The sequence below is a fragment of the Macaca nemestrina genome, chromosome 12, assembly GCF_043159975.1.
Source record: "Macaca nemestrina isolate mMacNem1 chromosome 12, mMacNem.hap1, whole genome shotgun sequence".
Classification (NCBI taxonomy): Eukaryota; Metazoa; Chordata; class Mammalia; order Primates; family Cercopithecidae; genus Macaca; species Macaca nemestrina.
This window is the reverse complement of record NC_092136.1, coordinates 112978349-112997992: the sequence shown is the minus strand read 5'-3', so window position 1 is coordinate 112997992 and position 19644 is coordinate 112978349. Positions and strand designations below refer to the sequence as shown.

Below are 19644 nucleotides of genomic sequence, written 5' to 3'. Positions count from 1 at the left end.
AGCACTGCTAGTATTATTTTTTTTTTAAGTTACCAAATAAAGATTCTGCCAGAAGCTGGAAATTTGTCTAACTTTCCTAATCCACTCCTCTGTTCATGCTTCTTCCAACTCTGTGAGTTAGGAACAGTCTTTTTCACCTTAAACTGATGCAAAGTAACACAGGGAACCAAAATGTGTGGCTGACACGTTTAGAAGTGAAAGACATAAATAAGAGACAGTGAAATGCCTCAGTAATGAATGAACTTTTAACACCTACCTTCCTTAAGAATGTTTACAAGAACTTCGAAGCAAGACACATCCCCGAGCATCTGAAATGTAGAGTTCCTTTCAAACAGAAAAATAGCTGCTCTTCAAAAGCAGATTGCTCTGCCCTTCCCAATATACGTCCATTGGTCAATGAAAAGTATATTTAAGAAGACAGACCCATTGCAAACTTAGTAAATGTTACCTGAAGATTGGCAGGAAGTCTGAGGTGTCTTTTAGAGCATTCACCAAAAAACGTTCACCAAAAGTGTTCCCTACTTTGTAAGTTCTGGAAGACCAAAATTCCATTCATGAGATCTGCTAGACTGCCTGGGGCCAGGAGCCCTGCACAGCCTGCACCTTCTTGTTCACAGCTACATCACAGAAAGTGAGTGCCTCCCTCAACTTGCCTTCCAAGGCTCAGCCCCTTGAAACTCTCACCACCAATGGAATAGATTTTCTTCTTGACAACTGAGCATCAGTGCAACGTGAGGTTCGTTGTATGGAATCTGGGTGTTAGAAGCAAATTGGACTGAAGTCGTCTATTATCATCTTCCAAGGTATAGCATTACTACTATTATTGATGTGTAATGCAGCTTATAGAAGTTGGATAAAATTCGCTATGTTGTGGGAGAATAACGTGCCCTGCTTTTATAAGGCAGATAATTAGGGAAGTTGGCATAATCCCAGATGAGCTATTATCTATTTATAGAATATATGTGAACTGGGTGAAATAAATCTAACCCAGATCTACTCAGAAACCCAAAAGGTATCCATTCAGTGAATGTCTACTAAGAACCGTGAAGTACTATGTCAGCTGCTGCAGGATGATAAAGAGTGAGCCAAGATCCCTTCTTTGAGGGTCCTCATAACCAAGCAGCAGAGCAGCAGACAAAACAAGTAAACACATAAACTGAAGCCTGTGATAAGTGGTAGAAGACAGCTGCAGAGTGCCCTGGGGGTTCAGGAGGAGAAACTGTATCCTGCAAGGTGAAGGGAAGAGGTTTAGGAGAAGCTTAACCCAGATTCTCCAATCACCCAGTTAAACACAGCGATAGCAAGAGAAGAAAGAAAAAATAAGGAGAAATTTTGAGAATAAGTATGAAGAACAATCATGTTGTCTATATCCATCACTTTCAAGATGACTGTATTAGGCAATCACACAAGGGAGCTAATACGAATGATAATTGCAGAGCTGGAGGCAGGGTAAAGGAAGAAGGCACAGTGGCCAATCATGTCTCATCTGATCAAGGCTCACAACAACTGCAATCTAGTCAGAACTCCCTGGTCATTGTGGGATTAGTACTAAAACAATAACGGGTCTCACTTAACAGAAAATTACAGAACTGTCATGGATTTCACCTGGTATAGCTCTGTTTGCAGAGAGGCCAACATCTGTATCAGTCAAGACAAATCTTTGTCAATTTATACTTTTAACACCCTTTATGGGTGGAAATGCTATGGTTTCCCTTGGTAGTAAGTATAAGAAGTGAATTATGCTGATACTCAGAAATCCTGTCCAGGGTTTAACAGGACTCTCAATACAGTTACATTCATATAGCATGCATAGAGGAATACCTATTTGGTTCAAGTTACTGTACAGACACCAGCGGGGGTCCCAGGTGACTTGGTCAGTGAGACTGTCATCAACAACAGTATGTTTATTGAGTGCTTACTATGTGTCAGTAACTGTTCCAACTGATTTGTATGGATTAATTCATTTCACTCTCACAAGGACACTACTGGGTAGTTAACACTTTTCCCACCTTTGGTTACAGAGGAGTAAACTGCATGGGCAGAAGTTAGATGGCTGGTATGTGGGAGGGCAGTCTGGTTCTACAGCCCATGCTATCAGCCACAATGCTAAGCTGTCTCCAAAAGCATCAGAGTAACCATGCAGACATCAGGATAACTTTGTCAACAGGTGTGCAGCAGAGGAGCACTGAATCAGGAGGCAGAGGACCTGGCTCTCTAATACTGTGGCTCATGGTACATAAGCACCCATCCACGGTAAGATGCACCATCATTATTTTTATACCACTAAGAAAGGTGAAACACTGTCAATCAAACTATGACACTAAAGTCAAAAGCCATCAATGATAAGACAATCCTGATCTCAGATCAACCATCAGGGAGAAATGTGCATCCTGGAATCCATTAAACATAATTTCACTCTTAATTACATTGAACAAGTCATTTAACCTGGAGCCCAGTTTCAATATCTACAAAACAGAGGGCTGAATATGGTGATTACTAAGATCCCTTTCAGTCTGACAACGTTAGATAGATAGAACAGGGGTGAGGAGAATGAAGTCTCTAGGGCTCAAAATTTAATGAGGCACTCACTCTCAGGGTGGTGCAAATAGAGACGGGCCCTGAGAGTGGGCACCTCCTTAAAGTCTGTATCCTGGCAACCTTAATTGCCTCATTAGTAGGGGCATTGATGATGAAAGCAATGTGGGATTGAGACAGTTTGTCTCTGGGGGTTTCCTACCAAGATCTTTTCATGGTAAACCTGTTCACACTTCAGAGCAACTTTTTCCAACTACTTTCATGTTTCCTACGAAGATGTATTTCCTTGACTTGGAGCATTCCTTTCATTTCTATTCCCTTCCAGGTTCTTCCCATTTCTATTAAAATGCCTAATTCCTAGTTAGTTCAACTGGCTCTTCACTCTTTTACTGAGACCAAGGACAAACGTCTGTTCCGGGCTGGTGATTTGGCTGTATCTCAGTTAAAAACTACACACCATCTCACAGGAAATCCATTGCTGTGCTCAAGGACAAAGCCCTTGCTACTCAAAAAGTGGTACTTGGGCCACCAGCACTACATTGGCTCAGAACAGTTTAGAACTGCAGACTCTCAGGCTCTTCTCTGGACTTGCAGAATCTGCATTTTAACAAGATTCTTGGGGGACTGAAAGCACAGTAAGTTTGAGAAGCACAGGACTTGGCAAAATCATGCCGAACATACTGAAAAGCAACTCCAATGAGAATAACGACTACTTATTAGCACCTAATACCTGTCAAGTGTTTTCCATAGGGCAACTCCATTACATGCAACCATATAGAGAAATAAATGCTAATTCATTTAAATTCAATGGCCCAAGTAGAAGTGGTACACCAATCATTTCAGCCCAATGAAACAGCATTTTTACACCTTTTTCCTGCAAATAGTGTCATACTCACCTCCCATCTAATGATCAAGCCCTGGTAGGAGGCAGTACAGTTAAAATGACTAAAGACCAGGATGTACAGCCTGATATTAACGGTGTACATTTGGGCCAGTTATTAAATTTTCTGAAACTGAGTCTCTTCATCATAAAAATAGGAGACGATAGTGTATGTTATAAGGATGAAATTATAGAAGGGACGTAAAGTGTTTAGTAGTGTATGGTGTGCAGGAAAAGCTCAACGAATACAGCACAGCCCACCACACGGCCAGGAGCAGAGACTTGTTAAACTAAACAAGCACAAATAACTAGTCTAACAATTTGCCCTATGGAATTTGTTTATCCTCAAGAAAAAGAATAAAAAAAACATTCACTGTGTTTTGGGAGATCCTAGGTGACAACTCGCGAAGATATGGCTGCCTCTTTGAAAAAACTATCTTCCCAGTAAAGGTATCTGATATTACTTTAATTGTGATTGAAAAATCACACAGCAAACTGTGCCCTCCTCGCAGAGCTATAGACATGCATGATTTGATGATGCAAGAGGCACCTTGCTCATTTATTCAACTCCAGGGACATAGAGGGCTGCTTTTGACAGAGTTGTTAAGCAAATAAGGATACTCACGGTTGCTGAATACATTAAGCTCTTCTTATTTAACCTTGCCGAGCCAGGTCTGAGTGATCGACATGATCCGGCATTGTCCTGCATTCAGTCATAGATGTGTCAAGCACGCTCGCAGCGTCCAGCCCCTTCTTGCCTTTGTTGCTTTTATAAAAGGTTTCATTGAATTGCTTATTAAAACTGCTGTATATAAAACTACTCCTTTGAAAGATTTCCCTGGCTTGCCTCCAGCTCAATTAGCAGACTACTTCCAGCTGATGAAAAGTAACAGTCAATATCAGATTATAGTTAGCAACTATTCACAAGAGTAATCAAATTAGATTTTGGTATCTATGGTGATACAACAAAAATTTCCACTAAGCCCTGTGGTTTTACAATAAGACTACCACAGCGTTGTATTAAATTATTGCTCAAAACATTTTCTCAAAATTTAATCTGCATCTCAGGAGATACACGTACAAGTCTATGGGCATATCAAAAAATGTATAATCACAGCTTTTCCAATTTAAATACCAAGTAGCCTTAAGAGTATGTGGGAACAATCTGTATGGTCCTTGGTCTGTTTTCGCTTCCAACAACTTTTTCTCAGTTATCAATTATAACTGGCCATTGTCAAGCTGAAGTACCAACTGGTCTTAAATACAATGTACCAAGCCTGTAATCAATATTGGACCAAGAAGAACGATCATAGAAAAAAAGAGGCAATCGCAGCTTTTGATATGCTTATAATCGAAACATACACATTAAAAGACAATATTAGTACAGCAGATTTCCATTCATGTGCATAGAGTGTAAAAAGAATGTGTATATATTTGTATATGGCATACAAATTGTGTGCAAATTGGGTATAATTGCAAATAGGCAGATAGTAAAGGCGTTATTGGAGTTGGGTTTAGTTCTTTAACAAAAAGAATCTAGATGAGATTTTCTTTAAAAGAAAAAAAAAGGGCGTGGTGGCTCATGCTGGTAATCCTAGCACTTTGGGAGGCTGAGGTGGGTGGATCACTTGAGGTCAAGAGTTCCAGACCAGCCTGGCCAACATGACGAAACCCTGTCTCGACTGAAAATACAAATATTAGCTGGGTGTGGTGGTGGACACCTGTAATCTCAGCTGCTTGAGAGGCTGAGGTAGGAGAATCGCTTGTACCCGGAGGCAGAGGTTGCAGTGAGCCGATATCGCACCACTGCACTCCAGCCTGGGTGACAAGAGTGAAACATAAAAAAGAAAGAAAAGGAAAAAGTCTCTCATCCCTCGTGGCATGCAGCAGATCTGCGGGCAGACCCCTGGCCGTGGCCTTGCACGTAGCATCCTTCGGCGAGTGCCTCTCTGCCCACCACGCTGTGGAGGATTCAGCAAGACTGTATCTCCTGACCTCCTCTACCGTTCATGCCCAATTCCAGAACCAGCAAGCACTGAGGAGCTGTCCGCCATACTTCTCGGAAACTGGGATCTGGCTGACTGGAGGATGGAAGGCTGTCTTAGACTCCTTTACCTCATGGGACCCCCGTCCTGCCATCTCACTGCAAGTCTCCTTCCCCCTGCTCTGGTAGCACCAGGGTAAGCGCAGCGGGTAGGCTGTCACCCAGTGGGAAATAGTGTGCCAGCCTCCCCTCTTACGGGCATCCCCAGTGTTTATCCGGGATCATCTCTCCCTGAACTTAGCTTCTGGAAGAGAAATCACACTACCTTTTAATGTTGAGAGAACTACATGAAACAGCATATGTGAAAGTAATTTACAAAATGGAAAGGCTAAATAAATGTCAGAAAGCATGATTGTCAGACAGCAACTTATTTGAAAAGAAAATAAGCAACACAAGTATGGTGCTTATCTTCCCTCAAATGCCAATCATATCGCTCTGGATCCTTGCAATATGCAAAACAAAGTGAGAAATAGCACAGCGGAAGCCGCTGCACTCTGTTCCCTTAATTACTTACATTTCCCTTGGTAACTACATATACAATTACCTGGCACTCAGGAGCCCTTCAAGCACCTAGGAAAACAAAACCACCACTAATATGACCCTATGTGTGGCTCCGTCTATAAGATCCAATGTTTTGGCAATACAGTCACAGCCATGTCCCTTTCCTTCCTATCACTATAAAAATACTGTTCTATAATCCAGAGCTTTATAAATTATATCAGTTATAGCCTCCATTCAAATAATTAACTTAATACTCCGTGATTACCAATTAGATGCTCAATGGGGCAGATGCTTGCTCTTATACACAAAAGCAAGGCTGCATGTGAATACCACCCGCATCAAACCTGACTGACAGGCAGGCCTTTAAAAAAGAAAAAAGGAAAAAAAAAAACACAAAACCCTCTTTTCAGAGCATTTAATTTTCAGGTTTTTATGTGTTTGATTTGACAATCGGTATGTGATTTAGATGGAATACTTTTAGATTTTTACTTTGTGAACCTAAATTTTCATCAGGAAACAGTGTTTCTTTAGGGACATTTCAGACTTTGGGGAAAGATATATGCTTACCTGAGGACCTGTTTCAAATTATCAAGTAAATCACATTTCTGTAGTGGGCACTTGAAAATCACACCCTATATTACTAACTCAATAGGGTGTATTATCTTCTGCCAGCCTCCCTTTTCATTATTATATAAGTGGATGATAGAAAAAAAAATGATAACCTGTAATTTCACACGCCTTATTCAAACCCAAATCTATTCCCTTTTCTAGAAACACAATCAAATATCTCAGACTGTTCTCTGTAGAATTTCAGAATCTGAATCTCCGGTATTATTCTGGAAGACTTTGTAGCTAAATTATAATATACTGCAATATTTTCAGGACTTCAAACCCTTAAAGATACCTTTGTGCACAAAGCCTTCCAAAGAATGAAGACCATTCCTTTTGAAGAAAAAGTAAGCTGAGGCAAGAGCACATTTCTCTAATACGCCAATCTTGAAATAGTTTTATTATATTACAGTGCCCATGTCTGCCCAGTACAGGAAAATGGCCAGGAAAACAGTCAGGGCAGTGTTTTCAGCCACTGTGAAACAGACTGATTAGACTGGCTGATTGAGTTGAATGGCATGACATTCATCAAACACAAGGTTGCTTTAATTTTTTAAAAACTATAATGGATTTATTATGAAGAATATAAATACATTCCAAAAAATGTGTATCACAAAAACTCTACATCTCCGTGGCTTATCATAGATTACCTTCATGTTCACATTAACCCAATGAAGACTACACCAAAAAACTTGGCGAAGTTTTTAGTTTGTTACTAATTTGGCTAATCAATTCAGCATCTGTCTCTGGGATATAAGAATTGGGACATACCCAGTTCCTTTGGGAGAAAACCAGGGAGGCTTATAAAAGCCGGGACAGAAACATGGGTACCAGAGGAGGTGCTGAGGTTGCTGCGGGCACAGCTCTGGAGCTGGATCCCCGGGTTGAGGCTTATTCTACAACTTACCAGTGGACTGACTCTAGACAAGTCCCTCACTCTCTATTGCCTCCATCTCAGCATCAATTCAATGAGGAATAAATCGGATAATGCATGTAAAAAGCTTAATATAGAGCGCATGCTTAACACATCAACACTATGTTGGTATATCTTTATATGTCATGGAAGTTCAAGAATAGGAAACACAAAATCACAGCCTCATGTAAACTTGAAGGTGGCTGAGGTCCAAGGCTGGTCTTTCTCAGAGGCCACGGGTGCCCCTCCATCATGGTGCCTCTGCAGCGCTCTCTACATGGCTGAGTCAGCTCTCCCTACTGACCAGCTTCCTCGAAACTCCTGCTGACCCTCGGCCCAGTAGCCAGCCCGGCTGGGAGGAACTCCCTGGGACCTTCCAGTTGCAGAGTGCACTATCAACTAACTCAGTCTCTTGAGTTTCAAAACTCAAGTTGCCATGTGAAAATATAAGTGGATCACCTCAGTTTGCTAATAAGACCATCTGCCATGAGCCACTGGAGAGCCTAGAAGATTGGATGATCTTGGGATAGGTCGCCAACCTGGCTCGAGTCAGCCATGATTAGAAGTGAGCTACTGTGGACTACAGCATAGCCTTTGGGGTCAAAGGAGCTATAGACCAGCCACATGGGATGGCCTAGATGACTCACTGAAATGCTCTTCCAGAAGACCCTTCCTCAAAATGAGGCAGATAAGAAAGAGGGACATATAATGAGACATCTTTAGAAGTCTTTCATCACTACCCTCCACTCCCATGCAAACATGGCAATCGAAACAGCTAGTTGACCAAAGCTTTCTATAGTTGCTGTACCCTACTCAGCCTTAGGCCTTGGCAAGCATCCTGTAGCTGGTGGAATGGTGATACGCTTCCCAAAAAGACATGTGCATGTTCTAACACCCAGTGCCGGTGAATAAGATCTTATTTGGAAAAAAAAAGGGTCTTTGCAGATGTAACGAAGGATCTAGAGATGAGATCATCTGGAATTTAGGAAAGGCCCCAAATCCAATGACTTATGTCCTTAAAGAAAAGAGGAAGGGAGATTTGAGACACAGAAGCTGTGTGAAGACAGAGGCAGAGACTGGAGTTGGGCAGCCCTAAACCAAGGAACTCTCGGAGCCATCAGATGCTGGAAGAAAGATGAAAGGATTCTCCCCTAGAGCCTTCAGAGGGACCACAGCCCCGCCGACACTTGATTTTAGACTTCTGGGTTCTAACACTGGGAGAGAATAAATTTCTGTTGTTTTAAGCCACCAAGATTATACTAATTGTTATGACAGTTCTAGGAAACAAATGTAGACTCTAAAATAAGCAGCTATGTTTACCCATTCAAGAAGTACTTCTGGGCTGGGTGTGGTGGCTCACGCCTGTAATCCCAGCACTTTGGGAGGCTGAGGCGGGTGGATCACCTGAGGTCGGGAGTTCAAGACCAGCCTGACCAACATGACGAAACCCTGTCTCTACTAAAAATACAAAAATTAGTCACACATGGTGGCCTGCGCCTGTAATCCCAGCTATTCAGAAGGCTGAGACAGGAGAATCACTTGAACCCAGGAGGAGGAGGTTACAGTGAGCCGAGATCGTGCCACTGCACTCCAGCCTAGGAGACAGAGCCAAGACTCTGTCTCAAAAAAAAAAAAAAAAAAAAAAAAAAAGAAGAAGTACTTCCTTAACACCCACTACATGCCAAGCTCTGAGCTATGCAGGACACGAGGAACATGTTGGATGAGATAAGGAAAAGGTGAATTCAACAAACACATTTTGGCATATGGACTGGGCTGGCATCCATCCTCATGTTAGAATACGGTCAGTACACAAGAATAAACTGGCCTAAATAAAAGATGTACATGACAAAGCAGGCTGATACTCTGTAGCTGGATCCCTGGGGACAGACATAGCACATTCAGAGAAGAAGTATATACAGTTAGGTTAAACACTTGCAGTGCGCCTAGGATAAGCCAAGCACTCACCCAAGCCCTATAGAAAGAACTTCTTGGCTTGCTCTTCTTCCCTTCTTTGACCAGTAAATGTCTTTATATCAAGATCAAAATACAATCTCCTCCATGAAACCTTTGCTGACCAACTCCCTTGGGAAACTAGCAATTTCTTCCTCTATATATCTCCATCAGTCTCTTCATACATTTATAATAGCACTAATCATGTAGTTTTGTCATTGTCTGCTGACAATTCTGCCTCCTCCACTTAATTACAGGCTCCTAGAAAGAAGGGGCTGTGTCTGATACATCCTAGCATCCCTAGTACCCGGCACAAGAGATGCTCAATGTATTTTTTGAATGAGTGACTTGGGATTATTTATTCATGAGTCAAGATCCCATGTTGACACATGGATAATAATCAGGTATTAAAATATTTTTAGGTCAGATACTTAAGAGTAGTCATATTCACAATCAAACTGAATCATATTCTTGTATCAAAATAGAAATTTTTTCTCCTCTTTTCTGCTCAATTGTAATTCAATGCCAATGTTACATTCTCCCTAGGTACATAATCAAGAGTATTAGATGCAAATATATAATAAAGTGGGCTGAACATGATGCAACAAAAGGTAATAATTTATCAATTTCAATTCAGCTGAGCACAATCCTTTGAAACCCTAGAAACAAATCTGTTATACTTTTTCCCAGAAGGGAGAGGTACATATAAATATCTTACTTTATTTTGCATTTAGAGGGAAGGAATATTTTGGATCCGACCGCTGTCTAAGTAGTCTAGCATTAGAAGAAATGGTTTGATGCTGAGAAATAGAATACAAGAAAAAGTCACTCAGCTATTTAGTTGGGACAGATTCTAACCATGTTTTCTTAGTGTCTAGGTCTAGGAAATTCTCATTATCTGTGTAGAAATGAGGATATCATTTCCTCTACTTCTTCATATATTATTTTCCCCTCTGAAGGCAGCTAATGTTGTGTTGCCATTGGCCTAGAGGGGCCATGGCTATGCATCTGGGTGGGAAAATGAGCAAGCAGTTTTCACAACCTGCAGAGTGAAAACTGGAACCCAGAAAGGGAGGGGCAAATGCGACTGTGTTTGGCAAGGAACAGAACTGATCTGCAAACTGCTGCTGCTTCCTGGGTCACAGAAAATAGAAAATTTCTCCTGAAGCAAGAACTTTCCCCTCAAGGCCAAGTGTGTGGCCTTCTGACCAGGGACACTGAGTTTGGTGACGCTGACCCAGTCCTAGCCATGCCAGCACCCCAGCCTCTCTAGACACTTGTCAGTTCAAAAGAGGACAGGGAACCCTTGCCCAACAGACATCAGGCCTTTTTCTTTGAACCAATGGTGAAGACATTGATGGTTTTACGCATTTCTTTTAGCATATAAAATTCTTTTTTTCCCATTTTAGCTTTATTTCTACTTAACAAGGAAAGGAGTCAGAGGGAATGGATACAAAAAACAGCTGTAAGCACAGGCCATTGGCCAACAATGATGACAAGCATTTAAACAGCACTTTGCAGTTGACATTGTTTCATTTGGTGATTCCTGAGAACCACACAAGTAGGCAGAACAGCTATTATTCCTCCCCTTTTATGTGGGAGAAACTGAGTTTCTAGGAGGGTATGTGATTGACTCAAGGTCATCTGGCTAGTAAGAGTACTTGATGCTGGTAAGGTTTCTTATGAATATTCCATCATGTTTCCTTTAACTCTGGCTTCTTTGGCCTACCGAGGACCTCAAAAATTCTCCCAATGTAGGCTTATTCAAACTCTTATTCGTAGAGGCAACCCAGGAAAGCTGAGAGCCTTCCTCTAAAGGCCCCAGCTAGTGATTCAAGAACTACACATCTCAACCTTCTCTTACCCCTTGACCAAGGAAATCAATAGCTGAGTTCCAAAGATAGCTAAGGAATGTGAGAATGAGAGGGTGGCCAGTGACCAGGCATCCCATATAGAAACACCGTTTCCAGCATCCCATATGCAGCTTTTCTTATGCTAAAGGCTATCCCCTCTAAAATGTGTGGGAAGCAGAGGGTTTATAATCAGGGCCAGGTGCAGTGGCTCACGCCTGTAATCTCAGCACTTTAGGAGGCCAAGGCGGGAGGATATCTTGAGCCCAGTAGCTCGAGACCAGCCTGAGCAACACAGTGAGATCCCCATCTCTACAAAAATTTGTAAAAAAATTTGGCGAGTGTGGTTGTGTGCACCTGTACTCCCAGCTACTGGGGAGGCTGAGGCAGGAGGATCGCTTGAGCCGGGGAGGTCCAGCATGCAGCGAGCCATGATTGTGCTGCTGCACTCCAGCCTGGGTGACAGAGTGAGATCCTGTCTCAAAAACAAACAAACAAACACCACCACAATGCGGGGCAGAAACTCAGGAAGTGGCTCTCTTTTTACACAGGTGCTATCCAATACCGTAGCCATTAGCCACATGAAGCTGTTTTCATTCCAATTTGAACTAATTAAAATTGAATAAAATCCGCTGGGCACAGTTGCTGATGCCTATAATCCCAGCACTTTGGGAGGCCGAGGTGGGCAGATCACCTGAGGTCAGGAGTTCGAGACCAGCCTGGTCAACATGGTGAACCCTCCTCTCTACTAAAAATGCAAAAATTAGCCGGGCATGGTGGCATGGGCCTGTAATCCCAGCTATTTTGGGGGACTGAGGCAGCAGAATCGCTTGAACCTGGGAGGCAGAGGTTGCAGTGAGCAGAGATCATGCCTCTGCACTCCAACTTGGGTGACAGAGTGAGACACCATCTCAAAAAAATCAAACTGAATAAAATTAAAAATTCAGCTCCTCAGTAATACTAGCACATCTCAAGTGTTCAAAAGCCACATGTGACAAGGGTTACCGTATTGGACAGCATAAATACAGAATACTTAGCTCATTAAAGAAAGTACTATTTAGACAGAGCTGTCTTAGACTGTTTTCTTTTTTCACCATGAGACCCAAGATTTTAATTTTAGGCATAACTCAGACAGAACTCAAGTTACTTCCAGTAAGCCCAAAACACACCACTGAATAATTGATTATTTCCCCAGGTGCACCCTTCTGCCACAGCCAGGGCCACCAGGCTATACAAATCCAGGGGTCGCGTTTCCCTCACAATGCATGTGAAAATGTCTTGTCCTGGATCATAGCTCCCTACAGCAACCCTGACCACTCCAAATTTATTATTTCTTCTTCAATTGCTCCACATCATGCCCTCATATTTAGGAGCTATGGAAACTTTATACTGCCAAGCTCAAAGGGAATCTGGAGAGAAGGACACAGCAGCAGCACCAAAAAGTAATTTTAAAATAACTTACCTTATTTTCAAGGTGCTCCCCTGTAAATACTATTATTACTTCCACACTGACGTGTTTGTCCTTCTAAATTTCATTACAAACGCTTCTCTGACACCTACTATTTACTCAACAGCAGAAATCAGCTCCCACTCAGAAAACAGCTAGGCACTGCCACTTACAGAGCCATAAATATCAGACGTAGATGCTTTACAGGAACATTTTCAAGACTGGAATTACAGGTGAGTGCTTCAGATTTCCTTCTGCAACTTTCTTTGCATGGAGGTTGCAAATGAATTGATCAGAAGAAATAAGAGCAGCAGGTGTGTTCCTCATTTCTGACACCTCCACATCCCCACCACCACCTCCACACCACCATCCGACTCAGGTGTTCTAAAATGTGTGATGTGGATTTAAAGGTTCTGTAAAAGGTTCTTTTCTCATTAGCTTAAATGGGAGCAAGATGCTTCCATATGGCCTCAGGACATTAAGAAAAGTTAGCAATACTCTTTAAAATAACAAAATTAACATAAAATAACCTTATAATTAAAAAATGGAGAAACATCATCCAGTAAGTCGAATGCCATGCTAAAAATACTCTTAGGAACACCAGAAGGTGGGGCAGCTGCCAGAGAGGTATGAAGGCAGACACATTCCCAGAGAGGCACTCTTACGGTGTGTGAGATATGGAAATGTTTCCTGAGCTACATTTCAAAGATAACTTTTCTACACATAGCTCTCTCTTTCTTACCCTCTTTAGTTTGGTTAACACATGTTGGACTCAGTGGAAGAAAGATGTGTTTTTGAGAAAGAGGGCCTTTTTTTCTCCCCCATAAAGATGCAGTTATATTCAGCTGCAGAAAGAAAGAAAAGTATAAAAAAAAAAAGGCAAGAAAAAAAAATGTGGCCTATACATTTAATGGCATATTATTCAGTCTTAAAAAAAAGTAAAGAAGTTCATATAGATGACCCCTGAGGACATGATGCTAAGTGAAATAAATCAGTCACAAAAGGACAAATACTGTGTGATTCCACTTATACGAGATATTTAGAGTAATTGAATTCCTGGAGACAGAAAGCAGAACGGTAGTTGCCAGGGCCTGGGAGGAGGGGGACATTGTTTAATGGGTATAGAGTTTTGGTTTTACAAAATGAAAAGAATTCTGGAAATGGATGGTGGTGATGGGGGTTGTATAACACTATGGATCTATTCAAAACTACTTAACTGTACACTTAAAAATGGTTAAGATGATACATTTTGTTATGTATAGTTTACCACAATCAAAAAAATGAAAAAAAAAATAAAGGAAAGAAACAATGTAAGATACTTAGAAATCATGATTATTGGTCTAAAATCCATGTAAGAAAGTTTACTATAGCAAAGTAAAAAAAAAAAAAGATGACTCTAGCAACATAGCAAACAACTTGGCTTGGAAGTGTCTCAAGTATGCATACTGAGTAAACAAACATGTAGATCAAGTCACAGATTGTATTTAAAGTAACATAATAAACGTGTACCAGATGAGGTTGGCCCCAAAACATCAACCCTCTATTGTTAGGTAATGTATGAGAAATCTACATGACTAATGAAACAACATAATTCAACAAAACGGGTCCAGTCTAGATGTATTTGGCTTTTTTTTTCTCTCTCTTTTTTTCTCTCTCTAGTTATCCTGAGCACCACTACAAAGTCTCCTTTTAAACGTTCTGTCTTCACTGTCCAGGATGCTGACCTGAATCCCTAGGCAACTGAAAATACACATTTGTTGCATTCATTATACCACATTTATCTGAGACTACCATTTCATGGATGACATTGTTTATCTGAAATACGACAATGCCCTTTGGCTTCCTCCAAATGATTATTCCAAATTCATTCTTCAATTTTTGTCTTTATTAATAAGCTTATTCAAAATTAGTGTAACCATTGGCCAAATCAAAATCCAACAAAGTTAACACAACTGTAGGAACAAGTTATTAATGGCCAGTTATCAATAATTTTTTTTGAGACGTATTCTTGCTTTGTCACCCAGGCTGGAGTGCAGTGGTGCAATCTCAGCTCACTGCAACCTCCACCTTTCAGGTTCAAGTGATTCTCCTGCCTCAGCCTCCCAAGTAGCTGGGATTACTGGTATGCACCAGCATACCTGGCTAATTTTTATATTTTTAGTAGAGATGGGGTTTTTCCATATTGCCCAGACTGGTCTCGAACTCCTGACCTCAAGTGGTCCACCTTCGGCCTCTTAAAGCGCTGGGATTACAGGTGTGAGGCACCGTGTCTAACTGGCAACCTTCAGATTCTTTTTAAGTTCTCAAGAGTTACCAATGAAAAGAGTCCTGCAGTTTGCCTACTGCCAACAAAACATTCTATCTAGACCAATCATAGAAAGATCCAGGTTCTCAGTACAATTCCAACCAACAATGGTAAATTCCAAAGTAATAAATTGGAAAGGTTGCTCAAGTGAAAAGCTTCAAAGAATATCCTGTTATTCACTTGACAAACTGTCTCTTTATTTCACTTAAGCAATAATTTCCTACGGCTACATCCTGGACTTTGCTGCCACTGGGAATTGTTCCATCTCTGCAATCTTAAATTTGGATACTCCTATATCCAACGGCAATCCATTCACATTTCTGCTCTTTTTCATTCATCTATTCCAGCCATACCAACACCTTGCCATCTATTGGGATTCCTCTTCCTGTCCTTTTTCTTCCAATCGGCCTCATTGACTTCACTTTCCACCATAGGGCTCGCTCACCTTCAGCCTTAGTTCTTCAGCCCTCATCTCTCTACCACACACAGCCTATTCCCAGAATAGGATCAATCTAATGATCTATGGATGTCTCACCAGCACAGGGCTTGCCACATGCTGCAGAAGAAAAATAAATGATGCAGACTGGGCTAGTGATAAATTTGTGATTTCCAGTTTCAGCACACCCCAAAAATATTTCTGTGAGGGAGGCATCCAGTCAGCTCCTTTCCCATTTATCCCATTTTTTACCACCTTCTCAAGCACCTAGCTCCTGCCTTTTCTCCCCTATCAGCAAATGACCTTACGTCTTTCTTTATAGTGAGAAGAGAGGCCACTAAAGAATCGATTTTCTCAGCTTCCAGGCCTGCTCCCCAGCTACTTCCAAATTTATCTGTATTCCTATCAATCTTTTTATGATTCCTCCAATTAGAAAAAGCCATACATTCCCTTTAAAATATACCTCTCCCACTTGTATCCTTCATTTCCTCCTGTCTTCCTCTGCGATTCCGTCCATCATTTCTCTCTCCTCTATTTCTCTCATCTTTCCCTTTCCACTATCTGATACCCTTCAGTCCACTAAAATGTTCTGTAGAGTCTTCTGTAAAATAAATAGCAGCTCCCCTTCAACTCCATGCCTCTCTCCAGCTACCTGTGCATTTTTTTCCTTTTAGGCAAACTCCTTGGAGGAATGATGTTTCTGCATCTTTCCTTTAATCCTAAAGGCACTGCTATCCAGCTTTTGTCTACACTCCCCCACTTGCTATCACATCACTCTTCTTGCTATTTCCTTTCACCTCCCTGGCTATTAGTCTCCATCTCCCTTTCTCCCTGTAAATGTTGATATGACCTAGGGTTCCATCAAGCATAATCATGTTATTCAGCACCCAAGCTAGGATGCTCTTAAGATTGAGAAGGAAAAACGTGCAATGGCACTTGGCTTATCCTAGCTATGACCTTCTCATTGGCTCACTCCAATTCAGCCTGAACCACTCCCCTGCCCCCATGACTTCCCCTCTCTTCAAATAGGCTAATGAATCCTGTGTCCACATCTCTAACCCAGAGCTTGTGGGAGTGCCAGGGCCATATTTGCATTTTTTACTGGACCAGTCCTCCTGAATACCTCACAGACACTTCCAACTCATTGGATCCCATCCTTCGGGAACACACTGCTTCTTTCCCTCCGGCCACCGCATTCTAGGTCTCAGTCAATGGTCTCACCGTATCTCCAATCATCAAAGCCAGAAACCTGAGTCATCCTCAATGTCCTTTCTCCCTCCCGTCTACCAAAATAATGCCAGCAATAAACTGTCTCCATATTCTGTCAATCCTACATATTAAGAATCTCTTAAAACTCTCCTTACTTCTCCATCTCCACAGCCATTGCCTCATAAGTCCCTCTTCAAGTGCTTAGAACAATGTTGCTTGAGCTTTTTAAAACTTGCACTTGCCTCTTTTTCCTAAACACAAATGCCCCTCGTCCTGCACCAGCCCAGACCTGAATGGTTCATCTTTTTGAACTGCTCTCCCTGCATCCACTTTGGTTCCTTCCGGGTCCTTCTCCATACTGCTTCCAGGTATTTGCCTTAAAAGCAACCTAATCAGTATGTCACAGTCCAAACTCCTACAAAACCCCTTGCCCTGTCATTGAGGCTTCGTCATGGCCTGCTCTTGCCTCCACTTCCATCTCATATCCTGGCACTCCTAGCCCCTTCCCTGCTGCCCACTGCTGCTGGCATTATACCAGACCACTTGAAAGGCCCCAAAGCTCTTTTCTTTCATAAGCTGTCTGGCATTTTCTACTCTACCTCAGAGACTTTTCTGCTTGGGTTTGAGTGCCTCCTTTTCTCTATACTTCTCTCTGTCCTTCCTTGGGACACTTCCCTCCACTGTACTCTGATCATTCACACTCAGGATCAGCTCCACAAGGCCACTCTACAGCCTTGGAGACAGGGCACACTTCTTACTCATCTTTGCAGTCTCCATACCCAGCACATAGGAGGCAATCATTGAATATCTGTGAATCAATAAATGAATTAATGAATACAAACAAAGTACCATGTGCTGCGACATCTGTTAAGATAGCACAAACATTACTCACATCTAAATTAAACACAAGCATCAAATTTAGCCAGATACCCCTTCTCTCCATTGGTGAGCCACATATCACCCCTTGATGTAATATGACTACATATTATTATGTTCATTCAAGGGGTACTAGATAATATTTGATGGCCATAACAATACAACTGAATAGACTAAACCCCACCTCTAGGACCAAATCATCAAAACCCCTCATATTCCAGTGGTAAGATTCCTAAAGCAGTCACAAGCAGGGCCTGGTTTCGAAATGAGATCCTTTTGGTAGAATGTTTACATCACAATATGTCCTGTAAGACTGAAGATCTGGCATTTGCACTAGAGATAGAGCAAGGATTCGACCATGGAATTAATCACAGGAATTTATATTGGCCTTGTATGTAAAACTGGATGAAATGAACAACCTCTAAGATTACAGATCAGCTTTTCCAAAACTGTATTTTGCAGAACTCTCATATTCTCCAAGACAGTAATACCACCATTAGCTACCATCTACTGAGGACATCCCAGGTGCCATGCACTGTGCCAAGTGTTTTATACATAATTATTTCATTTAATTTTCATAACAACCTTATGGTCATCTGTTATTAGTATACCCACCTAAAAGCTGAGGAAACTGATGCTTAATCATAGGGCTTTCCTAAGGCTCTATAATCCAGATGAATATGACTCTAATGCTAGAGTTCTTAACCACTCTTGCCATACTTATCAACAAGCCCACATTCAGGCAAGTCTTAAAAACTTGGTATATGAGGCCGGGCGCTGTGGCTCACGCCTGTAATCCCAGTACTTTGGGAGGCCGAGATTGGCAGATGACGAGGTCAGGAGATCGAGATCATCCTAGCTAAAATGGTGAAATCCTATCTCTACTAAAAATACAAAAAGATTAGCCGGGCTTGGTGGTGGGCGCCTATAGTCCCAGGTACTCGGGAGGCTGAGGCAGGAGAATGGCTTGAACCCGGGAGGCGGAGCTTGCAGTGAGCCAAGATCGCACCACTGCACTCCAACCTGGGTGACAGAGCGAGACTCCGTCGCAAAAAAAAAAAAAAAAACAAAACAAAACCCAAAAACACTTGGTATATGAATGCCGTACTTGGAGGGTTCTGCGTGCATTAATAGGGTCAGGATTCTCAGAAGTCTCCCAATAAAGATAGCCCTTTAACTTTGTTAACACAACATTTCTCAAACTTATTTGACTACAGAAGCCTTTGTAATGGAACCATTTGTAATTTGTCAGGGAGCATATTTTTTGCAAAATGCACTTTGGCTTTAGATGATAACTAAAGGGATTATGAACCCACTGAGGCCAGGAAAGAGAAAGCAGCTAATTGCAGTATTAATTACAGGTAGTAGAACTAGTGAGCTAGTTGTGTCACAATCTCATATGCCAGGTGACACAACAGTGGTGACAATATTCGTGAGTCAAATGAAAAGCATTTTCCATTCATTGAATTAAACACCAGTGTTTCAAATTTGAGCCCATGAATCACAAAGCCAATTCAAAAAGACAATTTGTCAAAGAGACAAAGGTATACAGACTGCTTAATTGGTGCCATGGTTTTCTAATTTTGAGGTTATATCCGTGTCTGCTTATGTGGTTTTCCAGTCTTCCCACACTTTCTTCCTTTCTAGGACACTCACATTCCCCCAGTGAAATGTTGGGTTTCCAGTAAAGCACATGAGTCTGGGAAACCTGAAAGTAAAAGGCTGAAGGAGAACAAATGTCTTTGTTACAAATAACTTGCAGTACTTGGCAATTCTGCTGAACCACTCTTTGCTATTTATTGAAATTCCATTTATTGACCACCTACTATATGCCAAACTCTTATGCTAAGGAAGAAACACAGCCTCTCCCGCAGTGTAGTGGAAAGAAACCAGCAATTAGATGAACAAACTATGTTAAGCGTTATCACAGAAAACTCGAAAATGCCACTGTGTTCTTGCAATCTAATTTTTTTTTTTTTTTTTTTTTTTTTTTGAGACGGGGTCTCACTCTGTCACCCAGGCTGGAGTGCAGTGGCGTGATCTCGGCTCACTGCAAGCTCTGCCTCCTGGGTTCATGCCATTCTCCTGC

General features: G+C 41.6%; 1 protein-coding gene across 12 annotated transcripts in view; it reads right to left on the bottom strand.

Moving 5' to 3' along the window:
• The window catches only part of LOC105493592 (neural cell adhesion molecule 1), a 313546-nt gene that overhangs the window by 187847 nt on the left and 106055 nt on the right, over positions 1–19644 (bottom strand). The gene's annotated exons all lie outside the window — the stretch shown is intronic.